We start from the raw sequence: 21,613 nt of genomic DNA, 5'->3' as shown, positions 1-21,613 counted from the left end.
TTGGTAGGTAATTTATTTTGTAGTAGCAGTATTATTTTGTGGTAGTGTTGTATTTTGTAAATTTCAGACAATTAGGAGTTTCTTCAAGTGTACAGTATATTCTTAATTTTACTTTCTTTTTCATACATTTTCTTCCAGGCTAATCCATTGCAGTTTTTAAAGTGTGTGTGTGTGTGTGTGTGTGTGTGTGTGTGTGTGTGTGCATGCTCGCCGAAAGTTATAAATCCTCTAAGGGACTCATGCTTTGGATATATCTTCTAAAACTATAAATAGAAAATAGATTAAAAATTTTAGCTCTATTGCCAGCATGCAATCAGTTACATCCTGGCATTTTTGGATTTAAAAATGCTTACATCATGTCATCAAAATTATTGTGTTATTCAAAATCTAAAAATATTTTCTTAAATACAGTATTTTTCCCTTGGGCTGCTTTCAATACAACTAGTAAACTTTTTTAAAGCCTCAGATTAATTTCAAATAATTTCTATACTTTATGGTTGTATTTCTGGTGAAAGTTTATTTCAAAATGGAGTTTTCTGAAAATTAAGATATAAAAAGAATTGTCATAAGGTGGCAGTATGTTTCAATGATAACCATCAGTATAGAAAGAGAGCTAGTTGCATCAAGTGATTCCTTAGCCAGTATTGAGCTTTACATAAAATTTACTGTTGGTTTTTTTTTTGCGGGGGGGGGTGAGCAGCTATTTCTTAGGATATATGTGGGAAATTATTAAAATTATTACTTCTTTGATTATTACCACTGTTAATCACAAATATCACTAGGAAATTGATTTAAGTTATTCACTGCTACAAAAAGGGAATCTTTTTCTTCATCCTTTCTATGGCTGTGTGTAATGACATAGTAGTGAAAATAAATGCTTTCTGCTATCATCATTGACACATTTATTGAGAAGTGATAAATGAGTTTACACATTTTTAAAAGTATATTTTAGGTTGTAGTTCTTTTAAATGTGTTATAGTTGCACATTTCATTGTGGTTGCATCATATACACAAATGTTTTGTCATGATGTAGTCAACAGCATTAGTCTGTGGAGAAGTGACAGAAAAATTTTTAAGTTTTTAATGAATAGACTAAGTTTAATTTTTGAGCTTTTCACTCATTAGCTTTGTGATGCTGAGCCAGTTACTTTGCCTCTGAGACATTTTTTTCTTATTAATAACTTGATTATATGGTTACTGAACAAAGCAATTGAAGGACTTAATGAGATGATGTTTACAGGTGGACTTACTAAACTTTGATATGTTTAATTAATTATTAATATAATTATAATATGTTTATCTTTACTTCTGAGTATTTTCCGGTGTGAACCTTCAGGAGAAACATTTGAAGGCTGTCGCATTTTTGCATCACATAGTTGTGATTTATTACATATTAATCATTGCTTAACCATAGGGGCAAAATAGTACAGCAACAGAAAAGAAAAGCAGCTCTTGTTCATCTTTGTCATATATCAACATTTAAGCATTTTCTACTTACTAATATTATATGTGTAAAGGGGGTTTCTAGGACACAGGGAGCGTGATCTCTGTCCTTAAACATCTCATTTAGCTAGAAAAATAAAACTGGACAAGAGATTGGATGACTTGTATTCTAGACTTGGTGTTGCCCTTAGACAGTTTTGGAATCTTGAGTAAATCTCTGTAGTTCTGTTCTCTTAGGTGGAAACTGAGTTTGATAATCTGTAAGGACCCTTCTGGCATACTCATCCTGAGAGTATTTTGTACTATGAGTTTCCAAATAATTCAGCGTTGAATTAATTCAGAATTGAATTGGATGTTAGTGAATACACAATGGATGTTCAAAGGGAAGACAAATTAGTGTGAGCTTGAGTATCTGAAATGTCCTTGCACTATTTGCAAGAAACAGATTTATAGCTGCTCCTGAGCAAAAGGACAGTAATTTTCATGAGTAAATAATTTTTCTGTATGATAAATTAAAAATACACATATATAACATTTAATACCCTGTTATTCAAAAACATTTAAATGTTTTAAATAGGGTGAAAAATAAATTATTTTACACAGTTTTCATTACCAGCTGGTAGGAGCTAAAATAGGGAAAAAATTAGAGATTCCATAGTTATTAATTATAGTTATTAGTCCTCCGTGGTAAATAATGTCCACGTATTATATCTCACATATTATTTTATATAATTTCACTGACAGTATATAATCTGTTAACAAAGTTGAATAGTATTTTAATGAAAATTTACATTTGCAACTTTTTCCTCTTTTATGAATTCTTAGAAAATATGCTAAAAATTTCAAATGGTATAAAATGACAATAAATTCTGACAGATAAACTAATAAAGTCCTGAAGAAATACATACTAAGTATGCAACAAAAGGAGTTCTCTAAGAAACCAGGTTTTATTTTTTTGTGGTCTAGATTATATCATAAAGCATTTTCACAGCACGGAAGGAAGACACCTCCATACTCTGCCTCCTACTGGAGAACTTACAGTTTTGTTAACGAGGAAAAAAGTATTTGTTCCTCTGCACGCTTCTGAAGTATCCAAAGCAGTAGAGTCACTCCTACATATCACTATTCCTTGTTTCTCCTTCTACATGTAGGTTGTTCTTGAAAATCCTGGAAAAACTGCAGAGAAAGCTGGGGGAAAATAATCAATTCACAGGACCTTCCTAATGGTGTAGTCTGAAGAATAAAGAAGTATAGCATATATGAAATAAATCTCCTCCTTTAAGTTGCAATTGTTGGGTAATTTGTCCCAGCAATGAAAAAGGTGACTAAGATGGATTTTGATACTACAGAAATGGGGTGGTTTCCATGACTATACCTGATCATGTTATTCAGTCTTTGGAACTGGCATGCAGGAAGAATTTGGAAAGATTTGGAGATGCTGGCTAGAGAACATCTGGAATATTGTAAACTGGACTCAATTGGAGATTCTGGTCAGTGCCCAGAAAACCAGAATGCTGAAAGAAATGCCGACAGTAAAAGCTTGGCTCAGGAAGTTTCAGCTGAGAACAAGGACTCTATTGGCAGTTGTAGTCCATGTATATTATGCTCTGGCAGAAAATTTACATTTTGTCTGTGTTTTGGACTTTGTCAGAGACTGAGATTAAAAACAGGGTACTAATGAATCTGCTGGAGGAAATTTTAAGGCAACTCACTGTTCAGTCTGCTACCTGGGGATCCTTGGCAGCTTGTAGCAAGATTTATAGTGAGAATCGGTAGCAGAAAGCCCTCTTTTAAAAGTTTGTGGTTTTGCTAGAAAAGAAGCACCTGCAAAGTAGAGTAAAGTAATTCATGCTTGCTGAAAATATCATCATTAAAAGGATGCCAAGTACTTTGCATCAGGACAATAGGAAAGAGGACGCAAGTGCAACTCAGGAATCAGAAAGACTTCTTTGGAGGCTCAAAGGTGCAAAATGAAAGACTTTGCTTTGAAAAGAGAGTCCCCAGGAGTACAGCTTTTTCAGGGGTAACTAGGAAAGAGTTTCCCAGAGTTTAGACATCCAGGCACTTAGAGGTCCCTACAGTCATGATGGTAGGTGGCCAAGCTGTTGCTGGAGGTAGTTGCAGATATTGGCATCACCCACATAGTGTTGGTTTTACAATATGCAAAAGATATGAGGACAGGGAAGCTTCTACCCAGATTTTACAGGAAGGCCTGGGAGGCTAGAAGGTATGCTTCTGAGAAGGCAATGCATGAAGATGTGAAGCCAGATATTCAGGGGAGACTCCAGAAATGTGGAGAAGCCCAGAAAGTGGAATGGCTGCTGATAATGGCTACAGGCAATAAGTAGAGCCACCACCCAAGAAAAAGGTAATGAAAGCTGCAACTAGAAATGCCATTAGTGGAGGCTACTCAAGCTCTTTAGGGTTCGCATCTCTCCACAACTTCCCCTGCATGCTAGACATGGGATTACAGAATTTAATATTTGTCATGTGAGTTTTTGGCCCTGCCTTTGTGCTATTTACTTCTATCACCATATTTGTCTCTTTTATAATGTGTTTACTCTGGGCCATTGTATATTGGAAATGTTTAATGTATCTTTTTTGGGGCCAGGTAAAAGTGTTATGGTTTAGATACAGAATGTCCCTCAGAACTCTCATGTGCCCAGAGGCAGGGCTCTTGGCAGGTGATTGGATTGTGGGAGGGGTGCTATACTCATCAGGAGTTTCATCCAGTAAAGTGTTCAGCAGCTGAATGTGCAATTAGGAGGTGGATCCAATCAGAAAAGGTGGAAGAAGGGGGTCACTGGCAGTATATTACCTTCCCTGGTTTCTCCCTTCTCTCTCTCCTTGCTGGTCAGCATCATGTGAGCAACTTCTCTCCAGTCCTCTCCTCTGCCATGCTATTTCTGCCTTGGAGGGAGTTGATCGTGGGCTGTTATGTTGAACACAGGTAAAACTCTTCTTTAAAGGCAGGTATCAGGTATTTTGTCCCAGTGAAGCAGAAGGTGCCTAAGACCACTTGCATATGTATAAAAATATAGAAATGTTGTCTATAGAATTTTAAAGAAAATATTTTGTCCTAATAATAAAAAATGTACAGGTAAGATATTTGTATGTGGTGATGACAGACAAATGTACTTAGACATTTAAGGGCTCTGAAAATATATCATTTAACTTACCTATTTGAAAGAAAAAGCCCTGGAAATATTTGAAAGAAAAGGCCTTGGAAATCAGGAAATCAAGAATGGAGTTTTCAAGATTATAAAGAATATTTTTTCTGTAAGTAAATGTAAATGTCAAATATTCTTAAAAAAGTGAATTCTGCTATCACCATGGCAGTGTAATAATGATAATCTGCATATAAAGCCTCAGGCAGTCATAATGAGTAATTATGGAGTTGAGTAATGCAAGGGAAAGTAAATATATACTACCTTGCATCAAAATTTTGTTTTACTGTTATCTAACAGCATGTTAGTTTATGTCGTTAGGCAAAACACAAAAAGTACAACTAAAAAAATTTAAAGGCAGAGTATATGTCTTATAAGACACTGAAGAGAAAAAAGATGTTATTCACCAGTTAATACTGTACCAATATTTATAATGTAAAAAATTGTAGTATTTGGCAGAAACCCAATGAGAGAAATAATGATGAGAGAATAATAAAGATGCAAGTCAGCAAAAAACAGAATACCAAAATGAAACAATGATAATTTGTTCTAAGAAGTACTTCTTTGAAAAGACAAATCAGTTATTTACATAATATAAACCAAATGGATAAAAAAGATATAAAATATAAATTCAGAAGACTAGGAGCAAGGAAGAAATCTAGCCATAGATATAGCAAAATTGTTAGGTATAGCCTTATAGAACTTAAGACTACTAAAAGTTTGAAATACCCATAAAATATTCTTATAGAAAAATGTGAGTTGGAAAATATGCATAAATTAGATGAATTTAGTGAATTATAAAATATAACTAGACATGTAACAATGGAAGATTAAGGAGAAAAAAGATAAAAATGTAAAAGAAAATATTTAAGGATATAACTAGTATCTGTTCTACTCTTATTACACTGTTTCACTGGTGAACATTACTCACCTAAATAACAATAGCTATTATCAATTACAATTAATAATCCCTGAATTATTTCATTTTGTGTAGAATATGGGAAAACATAAAAACTTTATAATATAATTTAAAGAATTCTCGGTACCAAAAATTGACAAAGATCATGCAAAAGGTACATGAAATTTGAGCTTAATAGTTGGGTGTGGTGGCAGAAACCTGTAATAAACTCCCCACATGGGAGACTGAAGCTGGAGAATTGCAATTTCAAGTCAGCCTGGGCAACTTAGCGACTTTGAATGACCCTGTCTCCAGATAAAATGTGGGAAAAAAAAAATGAGCTGAGAATTTAGCACTGTGCAAAAGCCCTAGAAGGCCCTGGGTTCAATCTCTTATTAGAGAGAGAGAGAGAGAGGGAGAGAGAGAAATAAAAATTGAGTTTACCTATATTAACGAAGAATGAATGTAAAATTAGCAAGTTATATACAACAATATATTAAAAAATGATTGTAGTCATAGGTAGTATTTACAATTAGGTCTTGTAAAAGTGATAAAACAGTAGTTAAAAGTCATTGGTGGTATACCAATGGTGGGCCAATATTTTTTTTATTCATGAGTAGGTAAACAGCTAATTTTAACTTTATATGTAATTAATTATAGTTATATACATATATAATATAGACAGGATATATAATATGTATGTGCGTATATATATATATATATATATTTCATTGCTGTGTGCCAATTGTTGTTGTAAGCATATATGAATCCATTTAATCTTCTGAACAGCCCTATTAGATAGGTTTTATTATTATCCTCATTTGATTCATCTAAATAAGTTAGATGGAGGGTTGATAACTTTCTGAAAATCATAATTATAACATTTAATTTTAATCAAATTTTTGAAAAATAAGCTAGTAAGAATGATTTGTGGTAATGAAAATGAAGCATTTCAGAAAGCTACAAAATTTTAACAATGGAGTATAATGAAACAGAACCAAAAGTACACAATAGTTTATATAATATAAAATTAAAACAGAAATTCTAAAAGCCATAATCTGACAGATATGCAGTGATTATATATAGTTGTTTGTTGCAGAGTCATACTTGCAAAATAAAAACTAAGAGAAACAGTCCATATCTTTCATATAGGAGATTGTTTAAACCTTATAATACTATACAATATAATAATAAATAACCATTAAAAATTATGACATACATGTAATTTTATTTACCAGGAAAATGGTTTAATATATTGTGAAATGTAAAAAGCAAGCTACAAAACAGATAGGATGACATAGACGATGTCTTCTTTGTAATATATTGTGTGGCAGACAATAAGAGTGATTTGATTATAACTCATCATATTTTTATTCATGTTTTTCTGTGTTTTAAAATTGTGTATAAGACATACCTCTCTGGCACACACCTATAATTCCAGCACACTGGGAGCCTGCTGCAGAACATCACAAATTGCAGCCTAGCCTGGGCAACTGAAATACCTAGAAGATCCTGTCCTGGAGGTGTAGCTCAGGCAGAGCCCTCATTTGTAATCCTAGTCACACAGAACAAAAACTAAAACTAAACATACTCCTTTAAGATAAAACCTTACATCAGGTTTACAGTTTTAAATATTCATATTATTTTCTAATTTCCTAATGTGTCTTACAGAAATAAGCTGAGAGAAAATATCTATTCACAATTAAGAGCATGAGTTCTAGAGTTAAACTTCCTGGATTCAGCTTTCATTTCTACCACTTGTGGACTCAATTTTCCTATTTCTAAAATGATTAGACTATGGTGTCAGCCTCCCAGGCTTGGTGTACGAATCAGCCAAGGTGCTGTATTAAAGCCTCTAGCTGGTTATACACATGATAAGAAGTCAGTGCGTATCTAGAGTGGTAGTCCATGATGAGAACTCAGTGTATATTTTAACATCACTCCTCAATACAGACCTATCTTAAAATAAAATTGCTCAGTTCTTTTTTGAGGTTTTAAAAAATTGTTCAAGCAAACTTTAAACCTCTGAGATAGTTAATGGTTTAGATTAACATTTTCAATCTCTCAGGAGAAGGATGTTTACTTTCCATGTGAGTCTCCATCAAAATAATCTGCAAAAAGCTTCTTCATTTGGTGGCAGTGTACCTCCTTTAGAAATCTGTCCTCTCATCTTTTCCTATATGTTTGGTGGAAAAAATATTTCTGTTGTTTCTAAGTTTAATTTTTTACTTATGCTTTAAACTAAGCTACTTTACCTCCATCTGAATCTCATTCCTTGTGCATATATATTTTTTGTTGTGGTTACATTGGATTCCCCTTTTTCTTTTGTTTACCAGTCTTCCTCCATTCACAAGCATGTGTTAGACTCTAACCTGAAAATGGTTTTGTTGACATTTTCTCCCTCTCTAGTTTCCTTTCTCTTTTCCTATTTCACAAGTCAGCCATTTTGAACAAATCTGCTTGTGAAAAATTCTGCATCTACTTCATCATCAGCAAATACTAATTTTTATCACTGAAATTACCCTTCTGCCTTCAAATTGGTTTATTGAAATTATAATTTCTAAGGTCACTACAGAGTTTTCCAAATTCGAGCTACTTTATAGTTCTCTGTGGAGAAAATGGGATGGGAGGCAGAATCATGTTGGTAGAGAGCAGGCTGAGTAACTATCTGAGTGGATAGGGAAGGGCAGCAATATCTGAGGTCTATAATCCCACATGGAGTTGTCTTGTCCAATGCTCCATCTTTGGGCCCTTGTGCAGTACTAGAAAAAGAGAAGACACTCAAGAAATATTTATTCAATACAGAAGACTGTTGAGTGACAAAGTTGAGAGGGTTTGCAGTTTCCTCCATATTCTTTATAGTCACTGATAACAAGGAAATGTGAAACTTCCTTTTCAAAAGAGATAAAAACTTTAAAAGAATATTATGGCACAGAAAAGCCGAGAACATTAATAAATGCAACATTTATCATTTATTTTAGGTATAGTATGATATAAGAAAGATACCAAAATGATTACCTTTCACTTATTTTTTGCTTTATTTGAATGTTATAACATAGCTTTCTACTAATAAGTAGAAATTAAATGAAATTAAGGCAGGGCCATACAGTAGATTATATCTTGCAATGTAACAAAATATTTTGTAAGGTGAAAGAAAAGAAAAATGTTTAAAGAGGAAGGCATGGAGAGAGTTACATCAAATGGTGCTCAGTTATAGTTAGGTAAATGGAAGAAGTTCTGGCATGTTATTGTTGAATATGCTAACTATAGACAATGATCATGCATTCTGCATCTCAAAAAGCTAAAAGAAAGGGTTTTGAAAATTTTTACCTTGAAAATGATAAATATTTGAGGAGATACATATTTTTAATATGTTTAAACATTATGCTATGAAAGCATTGAAATATCACATGGTGAGCTATTAATATGAATAATTTTTTGTTTTGTATCAGGAAATTATTTTTAATAACAAAACTAAAAAGTAAGATGCTTAAAGTGGCTAACCTATGTCATCAAGCACAGGAGTTAATCCAGTTTAAAATAGTAACAGATTTCCTTTCCTTATCTACTCATTATGAACTTTGATATTTAGAAAGTCTGTGGAAATAATGTACCATGCTTATCACTCATATTGACAGTGGAAGTCAGAGGCATTCTAAACCCCAAATCTGGGATATACAATTAGTTTTAAAGGAGAATAGAGAATTTATCTGTTTTTAATCAGATGTAAAAGAATATGATGTCATATAAAATATGTTGGATTATTAATTTGTTTATGGATTTATTCAGGAGCATGATTTTAGTTTTCTTGATTTAGACCTTATAGTTTTTAATGTACTATACTGCCTTATAGTCAAAACTATACTTTTTATTAATTCATTATCTAATCATTTGTGATAAATTTGTTTGCATATGTCTTTCTTTTTTTTTTTTTTTTTGGTACCGGGGATCAAACTTGGGTCCTTGCACTTGCGCAGCAGGCAGCAAAATCACTGAGCTTAATCCCTGGCCCTGCATATGTCTTTCTATACATATATGAGTTTATATGTAAGATATATTCCTAGAAGTGAACTCCTGAGAAAAGGATAAGAATACATTTTTATAGAAATTTGAAATAAGCCTTTTAAAATAGATGTAGCTACTGACAGTATATTACAGTACTTATTTCCTATTTTCCAACATTGGACAGTTTCTTTTTTAATGTTTATCAGTATTATGGAGGAAAAACACATTTTAATTTAATTCTGATTTTCCTGATAATGAATAACCTGTGCTTTGCAGTTGACAAAAAACATTTGTAATATTATTTATTGTCTATTGTATCTACAAACACAAATCCATCCTATATCTATGTATGTGTGTGTGTATTGTAATAATTTAAAATGTATTGAGCAACTAATTAATGTAAGAAATAAAATTTTTGAATAAGAATTTTGAGGCACATACATTGTTATATTGAGATTTTCAGATAACAAATTCAATATGTGTCATGGTATTTCCCACATTTATAAATATTTGTTTGAAAGAGTATTATAGTAATTGTTAGAGAGCTTCTATCAAAGGGTGCCCTTCCAAACATTGTGTGTTTTCTCATTGCTGGAGTCAGTTTGATTTCCTGTAATGTGTTTGATACTACAATAATCTTTATATTCCAGTCATTGTTTCCTCTTTCACATACACAGCATTAACCATTCAGATGTTTCTTTTTTCTTGTAAATTTGGAAATATTGGTAGTTAAAAAAATGCATACCTACAAAGGTTTTAAAAAAGCCTTTGTGTTGGAATTAAATTATTGAAAAACACTGGCTATTTCCTTGTTTACATGACTGAAGTCATAATGTTATCTTTCCTAACAGCTAAAACTGATGTACTCACTCATATTTCACAATTCTGTATAGAAACCAAATTTGTGTTTTCATTAAATAAAATATTTTATTATTGTAGTATTGACAGTGTACAGTTATACTGATCATAATATTCAGATGAAAAAAGGAGGCCATGTGATCCTTGAGTTTAGGCTGCTTGTAATTGAATTATGGAAGCACTAGTAAGTGTCATAGTGAGTCGTGGCCCTTTGCAGTTGCAGTTCCTCATGAAATACTCTTCCCCTAAGATTTTGCAGTGGGTGGCTTTTTAATATCACTCATTCTTACTGTAAATATTGTCTCCTAAGTAAAACCCTGGCTATCTAATCTGAAGGATCCTTGCTCCTATAAATCATTCACCATGCTTTGTTTTTGCTTACTTTATAGTACTCATCATTAGCTAAAATATTTTGATTATTAACTTGTTTATGGATTTATTTCAGTGCCCTTACCAATCTCTGCTCCTGCCCCAAATGGTAGCTCCAAAGTAGAAGGATGACATCATTCTAATGTCTCCTCTGTTTTGGTTTATTTTCTTAGAAATTGTGTCCTTCACAATTTATGTAGAGAAATAATGTTTGCATATTTTAAGCCATTATCACGAATAAATAGATAATGTGTTCATGTATTTAAAAATATATATATATCTTAAAAAGTAAGAAGTATTTCTAAATCAACTTCACATTTAACTTTTAGATGTTTTCCATAAAGTATTTTGAGTGTTAGCTTTAAGAGCATGCTCTAAGCTTTGAGAATGCTTAAAAGAAAACAAAGCAATTTTGCTGCTCTAAAAACAGAGCAGTTTAAACTCCACAAATGGTTTCATATTATTTAAAATGAACTTAGCATTATTTAATGACAAATGTTTTCCTGCACGATGTGTTACATGATTTTTATAACTCATATTTTTGGTAGACATTATTCTATATTTGAAAAATGTTAAAATTTTGTCCTTTCAAAGAAACCTGTTACAACTTTGTTGAAAATTGCTTTTCTGTTGCCTTAGAAAAATTTGTATAATTGTATCTAGCTCTTGTATTCTTTGGGAATGAAAATTGTTATAGCCAGAGCGTACTTCATTCCTTTTAAAGATTTCTTTTCCTTTCTGCAGAATATTTCTGCTGAATGAAAATTAAAGTATGACCAGCAGTTTCTAAATAGATTCTACCCTGGGATAGAAGAAGCTGCATAGGAATTCTGTCAGTAGAAAGATGAATAACCATAGAGAGCCCTTTAATAAATTATACCTTCCTTTCTTTTTTTAATATGTTATAAAAAAAACTAAATAGAATTTTAACATTAAAACGTAATACTTTTTAACTTTTTAATGAAATAATTGGTGATTATATAATTTTATCATAGTTAATAGTATAAATATCATTTATTTCTCTGTACTATACTATGACAAATATTTGGTGCAACTTATATTTGTATTTTGTGAAAATTTATTTGACTATAAGAGTTCTCACTTAACCTTCCTTTATGAGGTAAACTGAGGTAGATTCCTTAGTATGGAAAATATTTTGAAATAAATATTTGTGACTTTGAAATATTCATCACAAAATATATATATATATATCACAAATAAATATTTGTGAAATCTTGATTGGTATACAAACAGTTTTTAGGAAAAAATATTGAACATTTATCTATAATGTAGCAGGAATTTAGCTTTTGTAATTGAATTCTTACAATTTTCACATGATAAGAACTGTTCAACTACTTAAATTACAAAGAAAATGATTCCATTTGGAATGTGAACAAATACTTGAAATTTTTACATTATCATCACAGATCTTCGTGTATCCTCTAAAATGATAATAACAGAGTTGAGTCAGTGGTGCTTGCACAAAAATGTATAAGGATAAGAGGCTGGGAATTTAGCTCAGTGGTTCTGCCACCTGCCTCCCAAGTGCCAAGTTCTGAGTTTGATCCCTGGTACTTAAAAAAAAAAAGTATAAGGATAAGAGTCCATGTTTCCTGATCCCAGGCCAAAGATCTCATGATTAGAAATTGTATTATTATTATTTTTAATATGTACTTATACAGCTTTTATAAAGTTGCAGATTATTTGCCTCCTGAACTTTAAAAATCTAGAACTGTTTGTACTTCACAGGAATTCCATTATTTGGAAGAGGTACATGATATATATTTTTGAGAGAATAGGTCTCGTAGTTTCAAACATTCTAAGGAAAGGTTGTTATTTCTCTGGGTTATCTTCCTCTTAAATTGTACCAATGAAAACTTATTTATGGAAAATTGAAGTAAAAAATCAGATAGTCTTCTATTCTAATTGTAGGTTTTCTCTCAGCTTTCCTAAACCTCATTTTCTTGGTGTAGTAGCAAAGGAAACAAACATCTTTAGGTTGAAAGAGACTAAAATGATTAGGTAGTTCTGGCACCATTTAAGGAGACTACTGAAATTAATTCTATACTTTGTGAAAATTTGGTTATTATTTATTTGATATTGGTAAAGGATCTTTGCATTTTCTGCTAGCTACTCCCACATAACAAGCCATACCAGAACTCAATGGCTTAAAACAATAAGCATATGTTATTAGTGATTAATTCATTTATGCTTTTATGCTTCATATAAGGGCTGACTCGTGTAGGTAGTTTTGCTGATCCTAGCTAAACTCTTTCACATATTTGACACTGGCTGCCTGTATCATGACCTAGGGTAGCTTTGGCTTCAGCTGCTGGCCTCCTCCCTATGATCTTTCATTCTCCATCAAGCTAGTTTGGATTTGTTCAGATAAATATGGAAGGGTCTCTAAAGAGGGAGGAGTAGAAGCATTCATAGTGTCTTGAGACCTAGGCTCCAAACTGGCACTCCATCATTTCTGCCATATTTTCTTGGCCAAAACAATTCACAACATCAGTTTAAATTCAATAAATAGAGAAATAGATTTTTCTCTTGGATGAGAGAAGCTGCATGGTCACATGGCTAAGGTCTGAATACAGAGAGGGTGAAGAATGGGTTGAATTTGTTACTGTGTTAGTTACTTTTCTCTAGTTGCTGGGACAAAATAGCAGACACCCAAAGTTAAAGGGGAAGGGGTTTATTTGGCTTGCAGTTCATAGAGGTTTCAGTCCATAATCAGCCAACTCCAAGGCAGGGATGGCAAACAGGCATGGCAGAGCAGAAACAACATGGCACACACAAAGCAGCAAAGGTAAAAAGAGAATGTTAACAGTGTCTCCTTGTCTTTTTTTTTTTTAATATTATTCAGACTACTTAGGGGGGGGTAGCACTCACACTCTTAATCTTAGTGCCCTTGAGTCTAGCATTGTATCATGAATCAATTCCGGCTTCACATACTCTAGATCAAGCCTATGACCACATGAGGCTTTGGGGGGACATCTAGACCCAAACCATAACAGTTACCAACCTAGTAATGGCACTCTTTACTCCAATTATACATTCCTATCCCAAAGGCAAAATATGCTCACACATAAAAAGTAGTTCCCTAGAAGTGTAATCCAGTTCTAGTATCATGTAAATTCTAGTGCCTCATAAATTGCATAAAGTTCTGAATGGCCCCTCAGATGCATCTCCAAAAAGTGGCAAAATGGGAGATAATGGCCTGTCATTTATCCACAGAAATTCCAGAACCATGCTGGGACAATAGAACCAAGTTCTCAGTGACAAAAGTAGGGAGTGTCTCTTGAGTAAGTCCTGCCTTAGCTTCCTGGTAATTACCTCCCAGTGTGCTATTGCCCATGATACACACTGGGCTCATGAATCTGCTCACTATGATGACTTACCTGATCCATTGCTGTCTTTGGCTACTTCTGAAGAAATGGGCCATCTGACATTTGAGTGGTTTTCTTACACTTATACTTGCATATAATAAGTGGGAGGCCCAAAGGATGCTTTGCACTTGGAGTGGTTTAAGTCTTTTTTTGTTACAGGTTGTGGCCATTCTACTAGAAAAATGTGTAGCTTGGAACAATATGTGTATATTACTGCTCATAAGTCTGTGGGACAGATGGGGACTTCTGCAGGTCTGCACTAGTTTCAGTTGCTCTTGACCAATTAGACAAGTGGCCTGCACCTCCTCTGGAATAAAGCTATCAGACTACTTTCCTGTTAATGCTGTATGAACATCTGGGAGGTGTAAAGGTTTTGAGGCACAGATAAAAATTGGAATTCATGGGACAAACACACAGTCTTGACTGCCACATCTGGTTTTCTATAGCTGGTTCTGTGTTCTCAGAGACTGCACCTGAATCTCTCCAGGACCCTGCTTTAGTAGTAAGCCTGGTGATACAATAGTCTAACAGCCTGTTGGCAGCCTTAGCTTGTAGAAATATGTCCAAACACAAATTTCTTACAATGATCTGCTGATGTAATATTTAAATCCCCAAGCAAAGAAACAAGCTACAAAAGTATTTCCTTCCCACAGACTCTAAACAAGTTTATGACAATGATGCAAACTTGGAATTTGTAAAGAATCTCATACAAGTGAAAATAAATGTCAGAGAACATTACAGTCTATGACTGTATAAGGTTAAGGGGCTTAGACTTCAAAAATTTAGAAAGGAGGGGTTCTCTTAATGTTTTGGAATAGGGGAATACCATTAAATACATTTAAAGAAGAATAGCATGGTAGTAATAGGTGATTAGAAGAAGCAAATACAAATGTGTCAAACGTGAGCTTTCTTCATGTAGAAATTAAAGCATACATTAACCATAACATCTCATTAATTTGTTGATTAAGTCATTTAGCAAGCCTTTGTTGTATGTGTAAATTGTCCAGCACTGTTTAAAGAGGAAAACGGTACAAATTAAAATTTATACTGCTTTTAAAGAATTTTCAGTCTACAGAGAGGACCGAACTATTTATTAAATCTATAAAATAAAGATGATACATAAAAGAAGCTATTCATAAATAATCATTGTAAATCAAGATGAGTTAATAAATATTTATTCTTAGAAAAATCATATTCTTAGAATTTTTTAATGATTATAAAATATGTTAATTATGAATAGAACTATCTTACCCATTTTCACATTAATTATGAAAACTGAAGATTGGACCTTTATGTAAAGCAATCAAGTTAAAAGTTTATTTTCTGGCTTGAAATTAAATGGCAAATGCGAGAAAGTGTTCACTATTATTAAGTTGAGCATCTAATGCATATGTAATGTCACCTTTGCACTAAACCAAAATAGATTGTTATGATCCAAGTCAAAAGCTTTTAAGTGTTTTGAGATTGCACATGAATCCCTGGATAAAGAATGGGAAAATGTTTTAAAACTCTGAGGGAGCTGGAGTGATTTTACCTTGTATTTTTATGTCTTAGGGCTAGAATTGTATATATCTAATTGCATCTATATATACAGTATGCATTCATTATTTGTTTTCTTCATTTTTTTCTTGCCTCCTTATCTTTTATCCTCTTTCTTTTCACACTGCTACTTTTTATATTCATCTCACTGTTTGTTTTTCCATTTCTTTTTATTCCATTTTTTTTCTTTGGTGGGCAGGTTTTACCTTCTTGCTCACTCCATCCTCCAGTTTATTATTTTAATTTCCTCTCTCTCTCTCTCTCTCTCTCTCTCTTTCTCTCTCTCTCTCTTTTTCTCTCTCATGCTTTACCTCTTACCTCAAAAGATCTGTCAGCAGTGTTTGGTTATTTTTTGGATACAGTAATAACATCCCACTTTATGTTCATTTTGAATTAATAAAATATGTAGTAGCTATTAGTGCAAACAATTATGAACTGCCTTAGAAAAAAGGAAAATCCTTGAGGATGTTTTCACACACAATAAATACACGCTAATTAGGCCAGTATGAAGCTTTCCTTTCAAAGAGAAATAAGGTTCATAATAGAAGTTTGGATGAACATTGAGAATCTTAATTTTGATATTTGAATCTTCATTTTACATTCCCTAGCACAAATCAAAGTAATCAAGTTAATAAATAATAATTTAAGAGGTGCATTAACTTTATGATATATTCCACTGTTATATAAAAACTTTAAAAAATTAATAGGCAATGTTATTCAAATCAGTTGAACAGATTTTAGCTCCTACTGTGTGTGAGGTTTGAGCTCCTACAGTTAAGAAAAAGAATCAAGATCCTTTCTGTTTCCTTTCTAGACGGAGGACTTCATAGAGGAGATAGGTCAGTTTTAATGGAGATAATGAAGGTAGATAAGGTGTATTTTTTGCCAGGACCAAGAAACCTGAAAAGAATGATAAAAGCAAAACAAATAGGGAAATAAAATGTACATAAATTAAGCTCACATTATTCAGTTTTTAAAAAGCATTTGTTCACATATAGGGACAATAAGTGGGAGATAAACTATAGCTACATTAATTTGTTCATCTAACATTTATACATCATACTAGTAGTTGGATTCAGTTGCAGACATAGAGGGATACATAAAAGAGGACAATGTAGACACTGGTCTCAAAGGAAAGGTAAATGTTCAAATAAACTGGTTTAATCAAATACAGAAAGAAAAATAAGGCACAATAGAGGCACCGGTCTTTTCAGGATTATTAGAAAATGCATTTTTTGCTGGGTATTAATTAAAATAAATAAATACTCATTGAATATTTGCTATATTACAGATGTTTTCCTATGCTTTAATATTCTTTGGCACTCATAGTAATGGTATGAAATACAGGCTTTTCATTTCATTTGCATATTAAGAAATTTAGCCTGCCTCGAAAAGTTGTGACTTGTCATAGAGTTAATAAATGAAAGAATCAGGTTCACTTGACTTTTGAGGAGGCATTATTTCTACTATCATATTTGAGCAATCTGAGCTTAATTTGACAGGTTTTGAAAACTTTTTGAACATTCATACTTAAATTGGAAGAACACAATCATTTTAGTAAATAAGACATATATTCTTTATTTTTGTTCAAGTTTTTAAAAATTTTATGTATGTAGTATGTAATAATCATATTCCTTGTGAATAGCTGGCATATGTACATAACACAACTCAGTTCTTTTTCCATTCCCCATACTCTTTTCTTCCTCTGCCTCCCTCCATCTTTTGGCCTCCTTCCTATTTGCAGAAGATCTCACTACTTTCTCTTGTCTATGTTTAAGGTGCTCTTTATTTATATTTTAGTTTCTCATAGAAGAGAAGCTATGTGAAATTTCAACTTGTGTGTCTGATTTATTTCACTTAAAATGATGGTCTCAAGGTGGATTCATTCATTCATTTTCCTACAGATGACTCATTTATCTTTCTTTATGGCAGGAAAGTACTCCATTGTATATAAATACTTTCTTTATTCATCTTTTGATGGACATATGGGGCCACTTCCAAGTTTTAACTATTATTTTAACTAATTTTACAAAAGAAAACATACACTGGAAAAAGTGTGTGTTTTGGGTATACATGTATCACTGTAATACGATGTCTTTAACTCTTGCAGGACGATGTCTAGAAGGGAACAGCTAGTCAAATGGAATTTGTAGCTTTAGTTTTTGAAGACTCTCCATATTGATTTTCATTATGTTTGTACCAGTACTAGTTTGCATTTTGAACAATGTAGTTAAATGTTCTTTTTTCCCTATAGCCTCACTAGCATTGATTATTTGGTTTCTTGATGATAGCCATTCTTTCAGGAGTAAGATGGAAACTCAGTGTTGATTATTTGCATTTCTCTAATGGCCAGAGGTGTTGAACATTTTTTCATGTACTTATTAACCATTTGCATTTCTTGTTCTGAGAAGTATCTCTTCATTTCAGTGGTCCATTTTTGTTTGAGTCTTTTATTTTGAGTGGCTTAAGTTTTTTGAGTTTGTTATTCTAAATATTAGTCCTCTGAGGAATAGCTGGCAAATTATTTTTCCCACTTTGTCGGTTATCTCTTCATTTTATTTCCTTTGCTGTGCAAAACCTTTTAAATTTATATGATCCCATTTGTTGATTCCTGTTATTTCTTGTGCAACTGGGATTCTGTTCAGAAAGTCCTTAGCTACACCTGTTTCTCCAAGAGTTTTACTTATTTCAACACCAGCAGATTAAGTGTTTGTGTTTTGACATTTAGATCTTTGATCCATTTAGGTTTTAGTTTAGTACATGTTCGGATATATGGATTTAGATTCAATCTGCAGCATACAGATAGCCAGTCTTCTCAGCCCCATTAATTACAGAGGCTCTCTTACAGTGTATGTTTTTGGCCCTTTTGACAAAGATCAGATAGCTGAATGTATGTGGGTATGTTTTTATACTCTCTGTTATGTTACATTGATCCATGTGTCTGTTTTTGTGCCAGTATCATACTGTTTTTATCACTGTTGCTTTATAATATAACTTGAATCAGAGAATTGTGATGCCTCCTGCTTTACTCTGCTACTCAGGATTACTTTTGCTTATTTTGGGTCTCTTCTGGTTCCATATGAATTTTGGTATTGTTTTCTCTATTTCTGTGAGGAATGCTGTTGGCATTTAGATTGGGATTGCATTAAATCTGTTTTGGAAGTATGGCCACTTTGTATTGTTTCTGCCTAACCTGTTAAACTCCATTTTCAGGATACAGCAGTTTTTGTTGTAGAGGTGTGTTAATTCCTATGTATTTAATTTTTCTTGATGCTACTGTGAATGGTATTGTATTCCGATTTTATTTTTTAGTGAGTTCATTGTTGGTGTACAGGAACAATATTGATTTTTTATGTGTTGATTTCCTATCGTTCTACTTTGCCGAATTCTAGGAGTAGTATTTAGCTGGAATTTTCGGGGTCTTCTATGTAGAAGATTTAGCTGGAATTTTGTGGGTCTTCTATGTAGAAGATCATGTCATTTGCAGATAATAATATTTAGGCTTTTTCCTTTTCTGTACATATTCATTTTATTTCTTTCTCTTGCCTTAATGCTCTAGTTAATGTTTTAAGTACTGTATTGAATAGCAGTGGTAATGGTGGACATCCTTGTTGTATTTCTGATTTTAGAGAGAAAGCTTTTAGTTTTACCCTTTTTAATATTATGGTGGCAGTATGTTTGGCTTTTATAAGAGGGAGGTAAGATGCTCTATACCTATTTTTTTCAGTGTTTTTATTATGAATGGACGTTGTATTTTGTCAAGGGCTTTTTCTTTTTTTCTACATCTGTTGAGGTGATTTTTTTTAATCCTTATGTTTATGTGATATATTACATTTACTGATTTGCATATGTTGAAACATCCCAGCATCCCTAAGACAAAGCCTACTTGGTCATGATGTATGATTTTTTTGATGATCTGTTGCATTCTGCTTACCAGATTCTTGAGGATTTTTGCATCTTTGCTAATTAAATAGATTGACCAGTAGTTCTTTCTTATGGTTGTTTTCTTGTCTGGTTTTAGAATCAGGAAAATGCTAGCTTCCAGGCATAACTTGGAGTAATCCTTTTTCAATTTCATTAAAGAGCTCAAGGAGTGTTGGCTTAGATGTTTCTCAACATTGTAGAATTCAGCAGTGAATCCTTTATGACCTAGGCTTTTCCTAGTTCGTAGGTTTTTATTATTGGATTATTCAGGGTTTTAAAATCATCTTGGTTCAGTTTTGGTTATTCATATATACGTAGGAATCTATCCATTTCTTTTGAATTCTGCATTTTATGGGAGTACAGCTGTTCAAAATATTTGCTAATAATTTGGATTTTGATGTTGTCCATTGTGATTTCACCTTTTTCCTTTATAATTGTATTGATTTGGGTCTTTTCTTTCTTTTTTAAGTAATATTGACGGGATTTTTCTATTTTGTTTATTCTTTCAAGGAATCAGCTTTTCGATTGTTTTTTATTGGTTTTTAAAAAAAATATCAATTTCACTAATTCCTGCTCTGAACTTTATAATTTATTTCCTGTACTAGCTTTGGGTTTGGATTGTTCTTGTTTTTCTGGGACCTTGAGATGCTTTGTAGGATATATTCTAAGAAGGCAATACTGAGGTTCTATAAACTAGGTGGATTGGAAGGAAAAAATGGAGATAAAAAAGAGAAACAATCTGAGGCTAAAAAATTAGAAACTTCAGAGAATTACTAATAAAGTTGTTTTTATAAGAAAGCAGTTTTTAAATATGGAAACTCCCTGAATGAAGTCAGAAAGAAAAACTATAAAGAATAACTGGTCAATTTCCATTCCCTCTACCACCATTTTATGACATTACCATTTCTTTTTTCTTTTTTTCCAGTACCAGGAATCAAACTCAGAACCTTGCCCTTGCGAGACAGGCATGGTGTCACTGAGCTAAATCCCCAGCCCCCAAAGTGTAATTTCTTAACAGTAATTTGACAGTGACATTCTGCTTCTTTCTTATATTCCCATAAGAATTGATTTTCTAAAGTATTGGATGACTTCCCACTATCTATCCAATAGTATCTAAATTCCTTATCTGTGTATGCAAATGTGTTGATCCCTGCCACTCTGTGCTACATTTTACATGAATTCTCCAAAATATTATAAATCACTGAGTTTCTCTTTGACCATGTCCTCTGCAGAATGTATCCTAATTATTATTTTCAAGTCAGTAATAGAATTTTCTATTTTCAGAATTTTTATTTGGTTATTTTTAATATCCTCTCATTTATTTTTGCATGTTTTTGTATATGTTATTTTGTTTGTCAGGGATAGTTTCACTAATTTTATTAGAAGAATTATAAGCATAGATTGAAGTATATTTTCAGATTGCTCCATTTTCTTTTTACTTCAGAATAAATTCAACTCTTGATTACTGGTAGTCTTTATTAATGCTAGTTTTTCCTTGTGTAATTTTATTTATTTATTTATTTATTTATTTATTTATTTATTTATTTATGATTTGGTACCAGAGATTGAACTCAGGACCTTGCACTTGCGAGGCAGGCAGCAGAACCACTGAACTAAATCCCCAGCCCTTCTCTTGTGTAATTTTAGAAATATTTTATATTTATGTTTCTTGAATGTTGCTTATTTTCCTCTGTGCTTATTTTTTTTCTCTTGTGCTTGTTTTTCTCTTGATGAACTCTCTCCTTTCAATCTGATGATTCTATGGAATTTTACACTGATACATATAATTTGATAACTAGAATGACAAGGAAATATCAAAGATTGTTGTGAGGTTAAGCAGATAAATTTGCTGAGTGCCTATGAGTATGTAAGGATTATATTAATATCCAAGTGGGCAGTGAAGACTCAATGTAGGATTTTAGCAAATTTTAAGAAGTATAGAATAGAAATAGGTAGTCAGAAAATACTGTAGGAATACAAAATCCAACCCCATGGTTAGTTCATAGATAAATTAGAGTTTT

The 21,613-nt window shown here is 32.6% G+C and overlaps 1 protein-coding gene and 1 pseudogene across 7 annotated transcripts in view; both read left to right on the top strand.

Annotated features, from left to right (window-relative positions):
* Dpyd (dihydropyrimidine dehydrogenase) overlaps positions 1 to 21,613 on the top strand; it is a 901,729-nt gene that overhangs the window by 155,004 nt on the left and 725,112 nt on the right. The window lies entirely within an intron of this gene.
* The window catches only part of LOC147827681 (RNA-splicing ligase RTCB pseudogene), a 42,042-nt pseudogene continuing 23,307 nt past the window's right edge, over positions 2,879 to 21,613 (top strand).

This window comes from Heterocephalus glaber, unplaced genomic scaffold (genome assembly GCF_053883595.1).
Source record: "Heterocephalus glaber isolate CG9 unplaced genomic scaffold, H.glaber_assembly_v1.0 deba00001442, whole genome shotgun sequence".
NCBI lineage: Eukaryota > Metazoa > Chordata > Mammalia > Rodentia > Bathyergidae > Heterocephalus > Heterocephalus glaber.
The sequence above is the reverse complement of the archived record's forward strand: the minus strand, read 5'-3'. Positions and strand labels throughout refer to the sequence as shown.